Source organism: Amblyomma maculatum, chromosome 11 (assembly GCF_055883805.1).
Source record: "Amblyomma maculatum isolate TAMU_Amacu chromosome 11, ASM5588380v1, whole genome shotgun sequence".
NCBI lineage: Eukaryota > Metazoa > Arthropoda > Arachnida > Ixodida > Ixodidae > Amblyomma > Amblyomma maculatum.
The window spans coordinates 88,419,613-88,430,563 of record NC_139354.1 but is presented as its reverse complement, the minus strand read 5'-3'; positions in this window follow the sequence as shown (position 1 = coordinate 88,430,563).

Here is a 10,951-nt window from a genome sequence, read left to right as displayed (position 1 = left end):
TTAGGACGTTCCAAAACCTAGCAAAGTACCACAAAATCTGGCCCGAAAAATTAAAAAATAACACATGCACTTCATGCGGAGAAGTCTCGAACATCCTTCACATGATATGGAACTGCAAAGAGCAATTAGGGAATATAAAGCTTGAGCGCTCAGCCAAGCAGAGTGGGAGGCAGAGCTGGCTCACACGGGTCTCTCTGAGCAGCGCAGCCTGCTCACCAGGGCCCGGGAGACAGTTAACACAAAAGCTTGGGCACGTTGGTAATCCATTGTGTAGAACTACGCGAAAAACTGACAAGCACGATGGAAGACAACAAGACGGGCGCTGTCCCGGGAGACAGCCGATACCCGGGAGACAGCCCAGGCCAATGGTATCCTGGACTGAGGAAACCACCCACGCTATTCCGTTAAACAATAAAAGTTTACTCTCTCACTCTCAAAGCTGTCCTTTTTCTTCTTCATGGGGAAAGTTCCAAATAATCAGAATTGCAGAGGAATTAACTTTCACTCTCATCCCTGTGCGTGCATGATTTCCACAATTGCTGCAAGGTCTCTACGAATTGATTTGGGTCTCTAGATTTCTGGCGGAAGCTGAACGTGTTTAGTTCAGTTGGATTAAGTGAATGCTAGCTACCGGTGGTGTTAGCCTTGAGGATATTTCGCCGCAAATCGCTCCACCATAGCACCATTAAAATATCAGTTTTTGTACAGATTTAGGACCTAAGATCGATACAAAAAAATCATTATTTGCTTCTGCCACCATTCCGAGTCTAGCTCCGCCCGGAACAAATTTCAGAAACCGGCAAGAGAAGAAGACATCCTTTTCCTCGAGCCCCCAAGCAGTCACGAGCGGTGCGAGCAAACGAAGAAGCAATCGAAGAGGCAGGGGCCTCTGTTCCGTGGTCTAGCCGCAGCCGCACATTTCAGGGAAGTCGTCACTTCTTAAGCCATGGCGGGTCGCCAAGGTCCAAGCGACAGAAGCCCGCGGCGGAGCCCCCGTCACCGCCAGGACCACAAAGCCATCGCCGGGAGGTGTTCGTCATCTCCGCGTCGGCACCGCAGGGCGGAAGAGTATCAAAGACGGGACCACAGGAGGAGGCGCTCATCCTCATCGTCTCAGTTCTCCTCCCATTCCTCATCGCGTGGCGGGAGGGGACGCCGCCTCGCAGCTACGGGCTCCGCCTGGTTGCTGGCCGCCACACTCACCGTCCTCGGAGGAGTCGGCATCGGCATGCTGGCCGTGCGCTACGCCGACTTCTTTCAGCGCGTGGCGTGAGTCCGCCGCAACACTACCTTCTGTTCGCGGTAGCCAGAAGACCTTTTCCGATTTGAAAGAATTGCTGCTTCTAAGGGCTTTCATGAAGTAGCAGGCATGTACGTATGAACAGCACCTGAGCCGTCAATGCTGGAGTTCCATTTACTGGCCGACTGAACGCTATATGCCTTGTAAGAATTCTAATAAGCATCATTTGCCCCCAGTCTTCAACGATACTACCATATCATTTTACAGTTAAATTTAGTTTTGACATGTAGGATTCCGATTTAGCCGTCATATTCTACAAATAGTCCGTACACCCGAGCGTGACGAGGAGGAAAGTACAGGCGCGGGCTAAAAGCGCTTGCAGACACATTGGTCATGTTAAACTCCTTGTAAATGGCTAAAGCCTTGCTCAGTGACCTCTCTTTACGGTAAGGAGCAAGGAACTGCAAATGACATGTTTATACTCATTCTCGTCTCGCATCTTATTAGCCGCGTATGAGTGGCGAGGAGGGCGGCAGGAACTTGCACGAGCATTCCGTGCAGCCTGCACCTTTCTGTGCACTGCCATTATTGCGTGTAAATTAGCGTTGCTCACAGCATTATTAGCCTAGTATGCGCCTTTCAGTTCTTGTAATCACATGTAATATATAAGTGACGTGAAACTCAGATCAATATTCAGAATGGGAAATAGGATTTGGCAATGCTTATGAGCCCCGCCGCAGTGGTACAGTGGTAAGAGGTCCGGCTACTTGCCGGAGTTCCTGGGTTCGATCCCGACCGCCGACGGGTGTGTTTTCATGGAGGCGAATTGGAGAGGCGTCCGTGTACTGGGTGATGTCAGGGCACGTTAAAGATCCCCAGGTGGTCGAAATCGCTCCGTAGCCCTCCACTACGGCTCCCCTTTCTCTTTCCGCTGTCACTCCACTCGTTCTTGTGACACTTAAACCGCGCCGACCACGCCGTAAGGGAAGGGAGGAAGGTGGGAAGGAAAGTGAAAAGAAAGAGGAGACGTAGTGGAGAGCTACGGAGTAATTTTGACCACCTGGGGATCATTAACGTGCACTGACATTATAAAGAAAAAAAAAAACGTGCGCTGACATTGCACAGCAGACGGAAAGGACATGTTTCCAAACTAAAAAAAGGAAATAGAGAAGACATGTGTTTTCAATGTTTTTACATCAGAAGCGCCTGCGGCTTGGGCCGCAGGAAAACCATACCGGTCATCCATATTCGCGACGAAAATATCTGAAATGCAACTTAGTCACATTTCTTTCATCTTTCTTTTTGCTTCATAAGAGCACCCCTCAAGGTGAAAGAAGACCAACTGCATTACAATACTGACCACGGTATGTGCTGCACAGAGCGCGTCAGGCCAACCACAATGCAACTGCTTTTATTTACTACGATGAGGTGTGGTGAACTACTTGATGTGGGTTTAGAGAATTTAACACTCTAGAATAGCCCGAAGGTGTAATAAAAACTGACTTTATTTGAATAAAGATCCCACATAACACAAGCAGGCACACATGTACAGTCAAACTCGATGTAACAAAACCCGATTTAGCGAAACTCCAGATTTAACGAAGATATCTCGATTCCCTGTCTCGCGCCCGTACGTTGCAATGCTTCGGCTAACTCGAATTAACGAAGCCACGTTCATGATCTGTCCCATTTAATGAACCCTTTCTTCGAAAATAAAGGTGAAAATGTTATTTTCGGTCTGTTTTGCTTGGGAGCTCAAAGTTTGTTGATTGCGAGCCAATATTAACATCACGGAGCACTTTCATTCCGCTTTTACTAACCTGCGCCTTGCCAAACGGGATGTATAATTTTAAAGTGACTTCACTAATAGCGGGTGATACGATGGATATCGTGTGTCTGCTGCGGTAGGTTGTTGGAGTGCACGAAGATAAGTCCGATGTGCTGAAGAGTTCAAACTTGGGAAGAATCACTGTGGTCGTTGATTAGAAAGCACACCGGAGCAAAGATCAGCGACACCTTTGCAGGGTAAATGCATTCACTTAGGGCACTTGTTAAAGAAACAATTAGTTTTCTTTCATACGGGCTAGTGACGTAGTGTTTTTTCCATGGGCCGCAATTTCATTTTCTTAGCAGTTACGCTTAGTCGAAATGGTGCCGCGGTAGCTTCCCGGTTGCCGCTACACCGCGTAATCAAACTTACCCCACCAAATGACCGAAAAATGTATCTCTCGGTTTAACGAAGTTCCTGATTAAACAAAATAATTCATGGCTCCCTTCCAACTTCGTTCAGTCGTTTTGGAATTGTATTTAAGCGCCTGTGCCTTCCGGTCGAAGAGTTCGCGAACCATGGCTTACTCAACGAGCATGTTAGGTTAAAGCGAGAACGGCGGCAAAGCAAGGAAATAAAACACCTGCCACTTCCGCGAGGTTGACTACGACAAAGTATAAGGACGGCGACAGGTAATAATCTCAAGTATATAGCAGCTGGGAGCCCGGACAAGCACGTACCTCCTCCGTAGAATAAGTAGGCCCTCTGGAGTTGTGTTCGCCGAAGCAGAAAGAAAGCCCCCTAAGCTTGGTGATGCGTGCATTTACAAAGCCACATTAACGTCCTCATCAGTAGCTTCTGTGCATGAGCCGCTTCTGCCGGTTCCACGCATAGCTATGCGAAAATGACAATTCGATTGAAAAGCCGGAAGCAATATACAATACGATGAGCCTAAAAAAATTTCTTTTGAGATGCCCAATTATGTTAGTGGGCTGAAAAAGGGAGTGCTGCTGCCCTGTCTGCGGCACTCCAGGAAACAGGGCGCGTTGTCTGTGGGCAGTAATAATACTCGTGCGGTGAAATTGTTTATCACGAATAGCTCTTGTTTAGGGCAGTAACACCGTCGCTTAGAGTTCCACATCAAGTGTATTTGTTCAGCATTTAGTCGCCAATCAAAAACCTGGTCTTCATTCGACGTACCAGGACTCCGTCGGCACCTTCGGCTCGGAGCTACCACCCGGCGCGGGGTCAGGATGATGAGGGCGCCTACCTGGACTCGCCGGGCTTCATTAAGAACAAGGGCGCCGATACGGCACCGGTGGAGACGTGTGACTCGGACGTCTGCCTCTGGGAAGGTGAGCGGCCGCGGAAGGCATCTTTCCGCCGCGAGGTGCCGTGAAGAAGCTCTGGAAGTCTCTGAGGTTTTAAGCGTGAAGTCTAGTCAATCATAAATTTTATTCCGCACTTAAGAACTGAGAGCACCGCCGTGCATATTTAGTTAATTATTCGCTTTGGGACACATTCGCCTGTTCAGGGCGCAACTTGTACGAGAAATTTAACGAGTCCGTGAACCCGTGCGACGACTTCTACGGCTACGTGTGTGGCTCCACGAGCTGGTACCGTGCTGACCAGCGCATCGACACGCGGCCCTACCGTATCCACAGCCCTGGCCAGCTCATGTACGACCTGGTGGACTTGCAACGCCGGCTGTACCGGCTGCGGGGCGATCGGTACCGCGACCAGCCGACGCTCTTCTCTAACCAGGTATGGGTGTCTGTACACATCATCGTGTTTTCCTGCTCGTAGCAGGACAAAGACAGAACGCGGAGAAACAAGTAGGACACACTAACACTTTGTCCGGGCTTTGGCTGATCCTGATCCAGTTACTCTCAGCAAAAAAGATGGAAAACCATCTAGCCCGACAGCTTGTCTTCATGTCTGCATGTGCAGTTATAGGCTTGAATATGCGAGGCGAAGCCAGTAAGAGTGGTCCGTGCTGAGATGCTGAGCATGGCGAGCGCCGCAGCTGGCGAGAACTGGAGTTGGCGGTTGGTGGCACGGTGAGACCGTTCCCCTGCAGTAGTCAATGACCAGTTTCAGTAGGGAGACCCCCTATAGATTAGGGGGTAGGGTAATTGCGGGGTTACAATGCGCATACCGGGAATTAAAGCCGTACCTCTCGCCCTTTTAGCGCAGCGTTGTGCGCATGCTTTTTATCGCTCCGCTGTTACCTTATCACCCCCCCCCCCCCCCCCCACCGTTTAAACCTCGCTAAGGTGAGAAAGAACCATTCCTGAGGGAATTTACTCCAGACAAGCGTTGCCAAGTTAGCCGTATCCCAGATAAATTTAGCGGGACTTTACAGTGTTTAGCGGGAAAAAATGTATTGCCGGAGGTGGAAGTTTTTATGGAGTCCATACATAACGCGACGACGAGCTGCAAACGACGTTTCAAACGGTTCGATACAGCATGCAGCTAGGAGGCTGCTCTTAACACGTTCCACTCCATTAGCGCACGCACGCTTTGCAAGAGCCGCATGCATTAGCGGTTTTTGGTTCTGTTGGCCTTTTTCGTGGCGGTGTTCAGTGGTCGTATATAATGTTTTAGATTCGAAGTTCTTCAACTTTAACTTAGGCAAGAGAACGTCACTCTGAGCGCGTGATGTCACTGAAATGAGCAGGCGGCAAATATTGACTCATCCAATAGTACTTTGGTTGATTTATGCGGCGTTTTTTAGTGCATGCATTAGTCGGTTCTGCTGTTGCCAGTTGCGCAGTCTGGTGGACTGGAACTTGTCAAATATGTGCATTTAGAAAACAGTGGCTGGTGGGCAGCAAGTTTCGAGACTGGGTACTGGAGGTTCAAAGTGAAAATGAACCCTCTTTGTTTTCAGTGCTTCTTATATAATTCATACGTCTCATGAGGAAAAAAAAATCGATGCCACTTAATTGCAACTGAAAACTCACTCTGGTAAGCTTGAATAACTGTGTGAGCACGACTGAATTTTGAGGCCAAACGAACAAGCCGAGAGATGCTTCCGAAAAAACGTTCTCCTTCGAGATGGCTGAGATGACGCTCGTGATTCATGCTGCTGCTGCTTTGATAGTATGCGGTAGTTGGACGCATGTTCGGTCAAATGCACGTTATAAGATGGAAACACAGAGAGCATAGTGCGAACCAAGGCAACAGATCTCATCTTAATTATTCGAGTGAGACTCTAAGGGTGGAGAAAATACCCTTCAAATCACGAACTGCTCGTAATGTAGTTCTAGCATGGGCCGGTATGAAGTCATACGTTGTCAGTAGTGGAATTACGCATAGAACCGGTGCTACGTGCCGATAATCACCCGATGAACGCTCGGCAAACCAAGCAAACGGCGTCTTTTTGCGAGTGAACGTACCTGCACTCAGCAGTTTGTACTTAGGACAGAAAAGTGTTTTTACAACTTTTATTTTAACCTACAAAAAACAGGCTGGTTATTCCTAAGAATGGAAGTATTCATAGTCTGAACTTCTGGTTAAAAGGAAAACGATGCGTTTCAGTTTTAATATGTTTATTATAGTGGCTATATTAGTTGCACACAAAATAATGACAGAAAATACGTTATAAATTAGCCGTTGCTTTGAAAATATTTTATTTAGAGGTTTTTGGCAGGTTGTGGGGCCTCCTATTGGGAATTTCTATTGTTTTGGTAACGTTTCCCCAAATAAGTCAATCGGCATGTAAGGAGAAAGGTTGCATATGGTCGTATCGGCAGGGGGTAAACAGAGACCTTGGGGATCGATCTCGACACCCCCCGAATGCGAGGCGGATACATTAACTTTCAGGTCCTCACTGTTAAAATCAATGTTTATCCTCAGCAATGTTGATAGCCTGTCTGGCAAAGAGCTCTCAGCCCTGCTTGACTATAGCCAAGGACTCTATAGCCAAGGACTCTATAGCCAAGGACTATAGCCAAGGTATACAACTATGACACGTACACGGTACTTGGGGTAGCTAAACTGCTGCTCCTCGCCGGTGCATGTGCGTGTCGAGACACTCTAGCATCTGTAACGCTGCCGCTCCCCTCGCCTTATTTCTGTTTTTAAAGGCAGGTTTCTTATGCTCTTTCCGTCATATTCAAGTGTGGATCGACATACTGTTGGGAGACACCCTTTCAACTTAAAAACGGTTTCAAAACTGCGGGCATCTTGTACGGACGATCAACCAACTGCAATGACGTCAACGGGGCCAACCTTTAAGGCGACTGCTTCGCGAATGGGGCAGGAAAATGCAGAAGCTGGCGAGCAATCGCTATTTGAATGGCAGTAATAGCATGAACTCATTCATTTTAGAGTGCAAATTAAGACTAGCGGAAGCATGGTACACTGACTAATCTTTTAAAATGCAAATAAGATGACTTCAACTACATGTTCCCGCCCTTCAACATATCACACAACAAACTACACCTAAATGGCGCCAAAATACAAAACTTACATATATGTAGTTGCCTTCGCATTTCCTTTATACAAGATATTTCTCGATCATGTCACCAATGTCACCAATGCAGCTAACCGTGCTTTGGGATATCTGCAAAGAATCATAAAACTTGCTTTCTCTGATGTAAAACTGTTAGGCTTTTTAACCTCAGTAAGCCCCAAACTTGAATATGCCTGCTCGGTCTAGGACCAGCAACAAACCAACCTCACAAAAAACTCTCGAATCGACCCAGAACAGAGCGACACGTTTTGTACTTTTTTGAGTATTCATATGATACAAGCGTTACATAATTGAAAAATAAACAAACTTTCTCAGTATAGATTCTTGACGCAAAATACCCCGACTCTACTTTTTCATAGATTCTATCATACAAGACTGATTCATTTCGTTATCGCCTCTGCATATCGTCACTCAATCGATATATGCTATCCGGAAGCCATTTATCTCCACGATCATCTACATCTCCATACCTTAAGTTTTTTTTTTGTTCAAAGAGGCAAGGACGAAGAGTTTGCTTGCAGAAGTTTGGATTCATCGCGAACGAGCACGCTTGAAATCGTTCATTGAGGAAATATTAACCTGTTGTTAGCCCACCCCTCATGTAATTAGCGTTGCGTGTCCTGGTGAATGTAATAAATAAATAAATAAATAAATAAATAAATAAATAAATAAATAAATAAATAAATAAATAAATAAATAAATAAATAAATAAATAAATAAATAAATAAATAAATAAATAAATAAATAAATAAATAAATACATTGTAAGGAAGAATATGATTCAGCGCCCACGCAAACGACGACGAAGACGGCTGAGTTCCTGGCCGATCAGCTGGCACGCGCACTCGAAGCTCGGACTGTCTTGTTAGGACGAGATTGTGCCTTGCTCTACGATCGTCGTGTGTCACCGGTCGCCGTCTCCAGTCCTCCGAATAACCGCTAATAAACCCCTCTTCAAAATAAATAAATAAATTTAATGTGATCGCCAGTTTTGTTGGACCACACAAAAGAAATTCGTCACGACCACCTTTTATTGAGGCTGTTGGCTAAAACGATTTGTTCATAACTATTTACAAACTCTTATGTGACCTCGCCTGCAGTATACATATGCGAAATATTGTGAAGTTGGATCTGAGCACATTCAACCGAGTGTTTCGCACGAAGTACCATGGCTCGTATTCTTTCGACGCTTGTCGTTGAGGGATCTTAGTTAAGAACACAGGACTTGCAAAGGGTCTCGAATGACGTCACATATGACTTGCAATTGTTCTATACCTTACTGTTTGCACACCACAAAAGTGAGTATAGTTATCGGCAGCTTTCGGCTCTCATTCTAGTGGAGTCAGGGGAGTCAGGATCGCATGAACTAAATTAAAAGTCAACTTTGTTTTTTAACGCTTGGAATTGGCAATAAAATCATATTTCTTAAAGTTCCTTCTTCCCGTTAAAGAAGAAAGTTTCTAAATATACTAATTAGATGTAGTTTAAGAGGTAAAATCAGGAAAGAAAGCCGGAACTGTATTCTAAGTGCTAACGCGGCGGACTGTCTAATGATGGTATGGTTACTGCCGCAAGCTCTATTGTGTACGTGTTGTTTAGCTAAACTGGCGTCTGGTAGGGAAAGCTCGGGTCACAATTTGACTCAAAAGACCAGAAGCAAGCTCAAATAGTTTTCTTTAATGAAACGTAGAGCGAAAATTAATGTTCATGCGTCCAGTTGCGTCACAAACGCAAGGTAGTCTGTATATATCTCTCCGATTAAATCAAGAGAATGAATTTTTTTAAATTTATTAGCATTATGACAAAACACGTTCCTCGGCAAAATTTAAAACCGATGGTAAGAAAACGGTAGAAATTGCGTGGTATGGGTATGAGTAAAATTTGACGATGTATAAAAAAAATGGCGGAGTTGGCCCTTAAGGCAGCGCCAGAAAGAGAAGTCAAGAAGACCTCATAAACAAAAGCGTATATACAAGGCGTATATCCAGGAAATTATCTAAATCCTAACTGACTCATGAAAATTAGTGTTGCGCATAAGCGTACTATAATTTTGTCCAAAGTGCAGCTCCCTAGAATGAAGGCGCAACTTACAGAAAGTGGGACGTGTATAGTTGATAGTCTACTATTGCAGGCTCCTTGCGTTACGTGCACGAACTCTTGACTGGTCTATGCAACTCTTTTCACGGAGGCGCCATATGTTCAAAGTTACATCTCTCTAGAGAAAGACGTCTGGAGAAAGGCGTCCAGACGGAAGCTACAGGATTTGACTCGCAGCCTTGCGTTTTTAGCTCTCGTAAAGATGCACAGTTCTTTTTTTTTTTTTTTTTTGCTAGCGAGAACGGCACTGGTCACCTCTTTAGTTTCACGTCTCGTCCTGGGCTTCGCGAAATGATCGCCAACTTAAAGTCGCGATATAAATCGGATGAAATAATGGCGGGTTTAAACCGACGTAGCATTAAGGAAGTGCGTAGAGTTGGGAAGTTTTTTTCTCAGTCGAATCACAACAGGAAACGTGCTCGGAATGATGAGTTTAGACATTTTCGTGTTACAGATTCAAGTGCAGAAGAGCTGGCTTGAATCTCCGCTAACTTTACCCGAAAAAGCTTGATCGATGTTGACAAACGTTTATTAACTGTAAAAATAAAGTCGGACAGCAAGAAGCTGCTAAGAACAATTTTGATCAATGCAGCCATCCCCGCTTTATGTTCTGCTATAGTCGCAAAGCAAAGAAAGGAAAGCTACAAAGGGATTGGATTAGACTTTGTAAGGCAGAAGTGTTCCGTACGTTCGATGGCCTTGAATAGATGACCTCAATATTACTTTTGAAGGAAATGAATGTCAATAAGGTCCACATAAAACATTTTAGAAACGAAAGGCGCGCCCCGTTCCCTTTACGGTATCCCCTATATCATATAGTCGCTTTAGGACGTTAAACTGCACTGAACTATATAAATCAACAAATAAAAGCGTGCAGAACTGATTTGAGTGAGCGATTCTGGTGTCTAGATGCTTTTGAGCTGTAACCAACGTGATTTTAACGAGGCATTTATAATGTTTTGCGTAGCATGCAACAGTTGTTCAAAGTCAGCAGTTCTTAGGGCATGTAAGTGTATCAGTGTACTGCGTGACCACCTTTTTCTGCGTGGGCCTCCATTATCCAGCTCAAGACAGTGCTCTTGTTGCATTCCTTCCTCATTTTCACCTCTCAGCTGCTGTTCTTCCTCAGCAACTGCACCCAACCGGAGAAGAACGAGTCGGTGTGGGTTACCTTGAAAAAAATCTTCGAGGAGAACCTTTTGGAAGGCTGGCCGTTCAAGAAGGACCCCAAGGTGCTGCGCATATCGGACACAGCCATGGTCCTGGACAAGTTCATCGGCCTGTTTGCCTTCGTGAAGGTGACGCTGCGCAAGGACTTCGAAGACGACGACTACGAAGTGCACCTCGAAGCCCCGCAATTGCTCCTC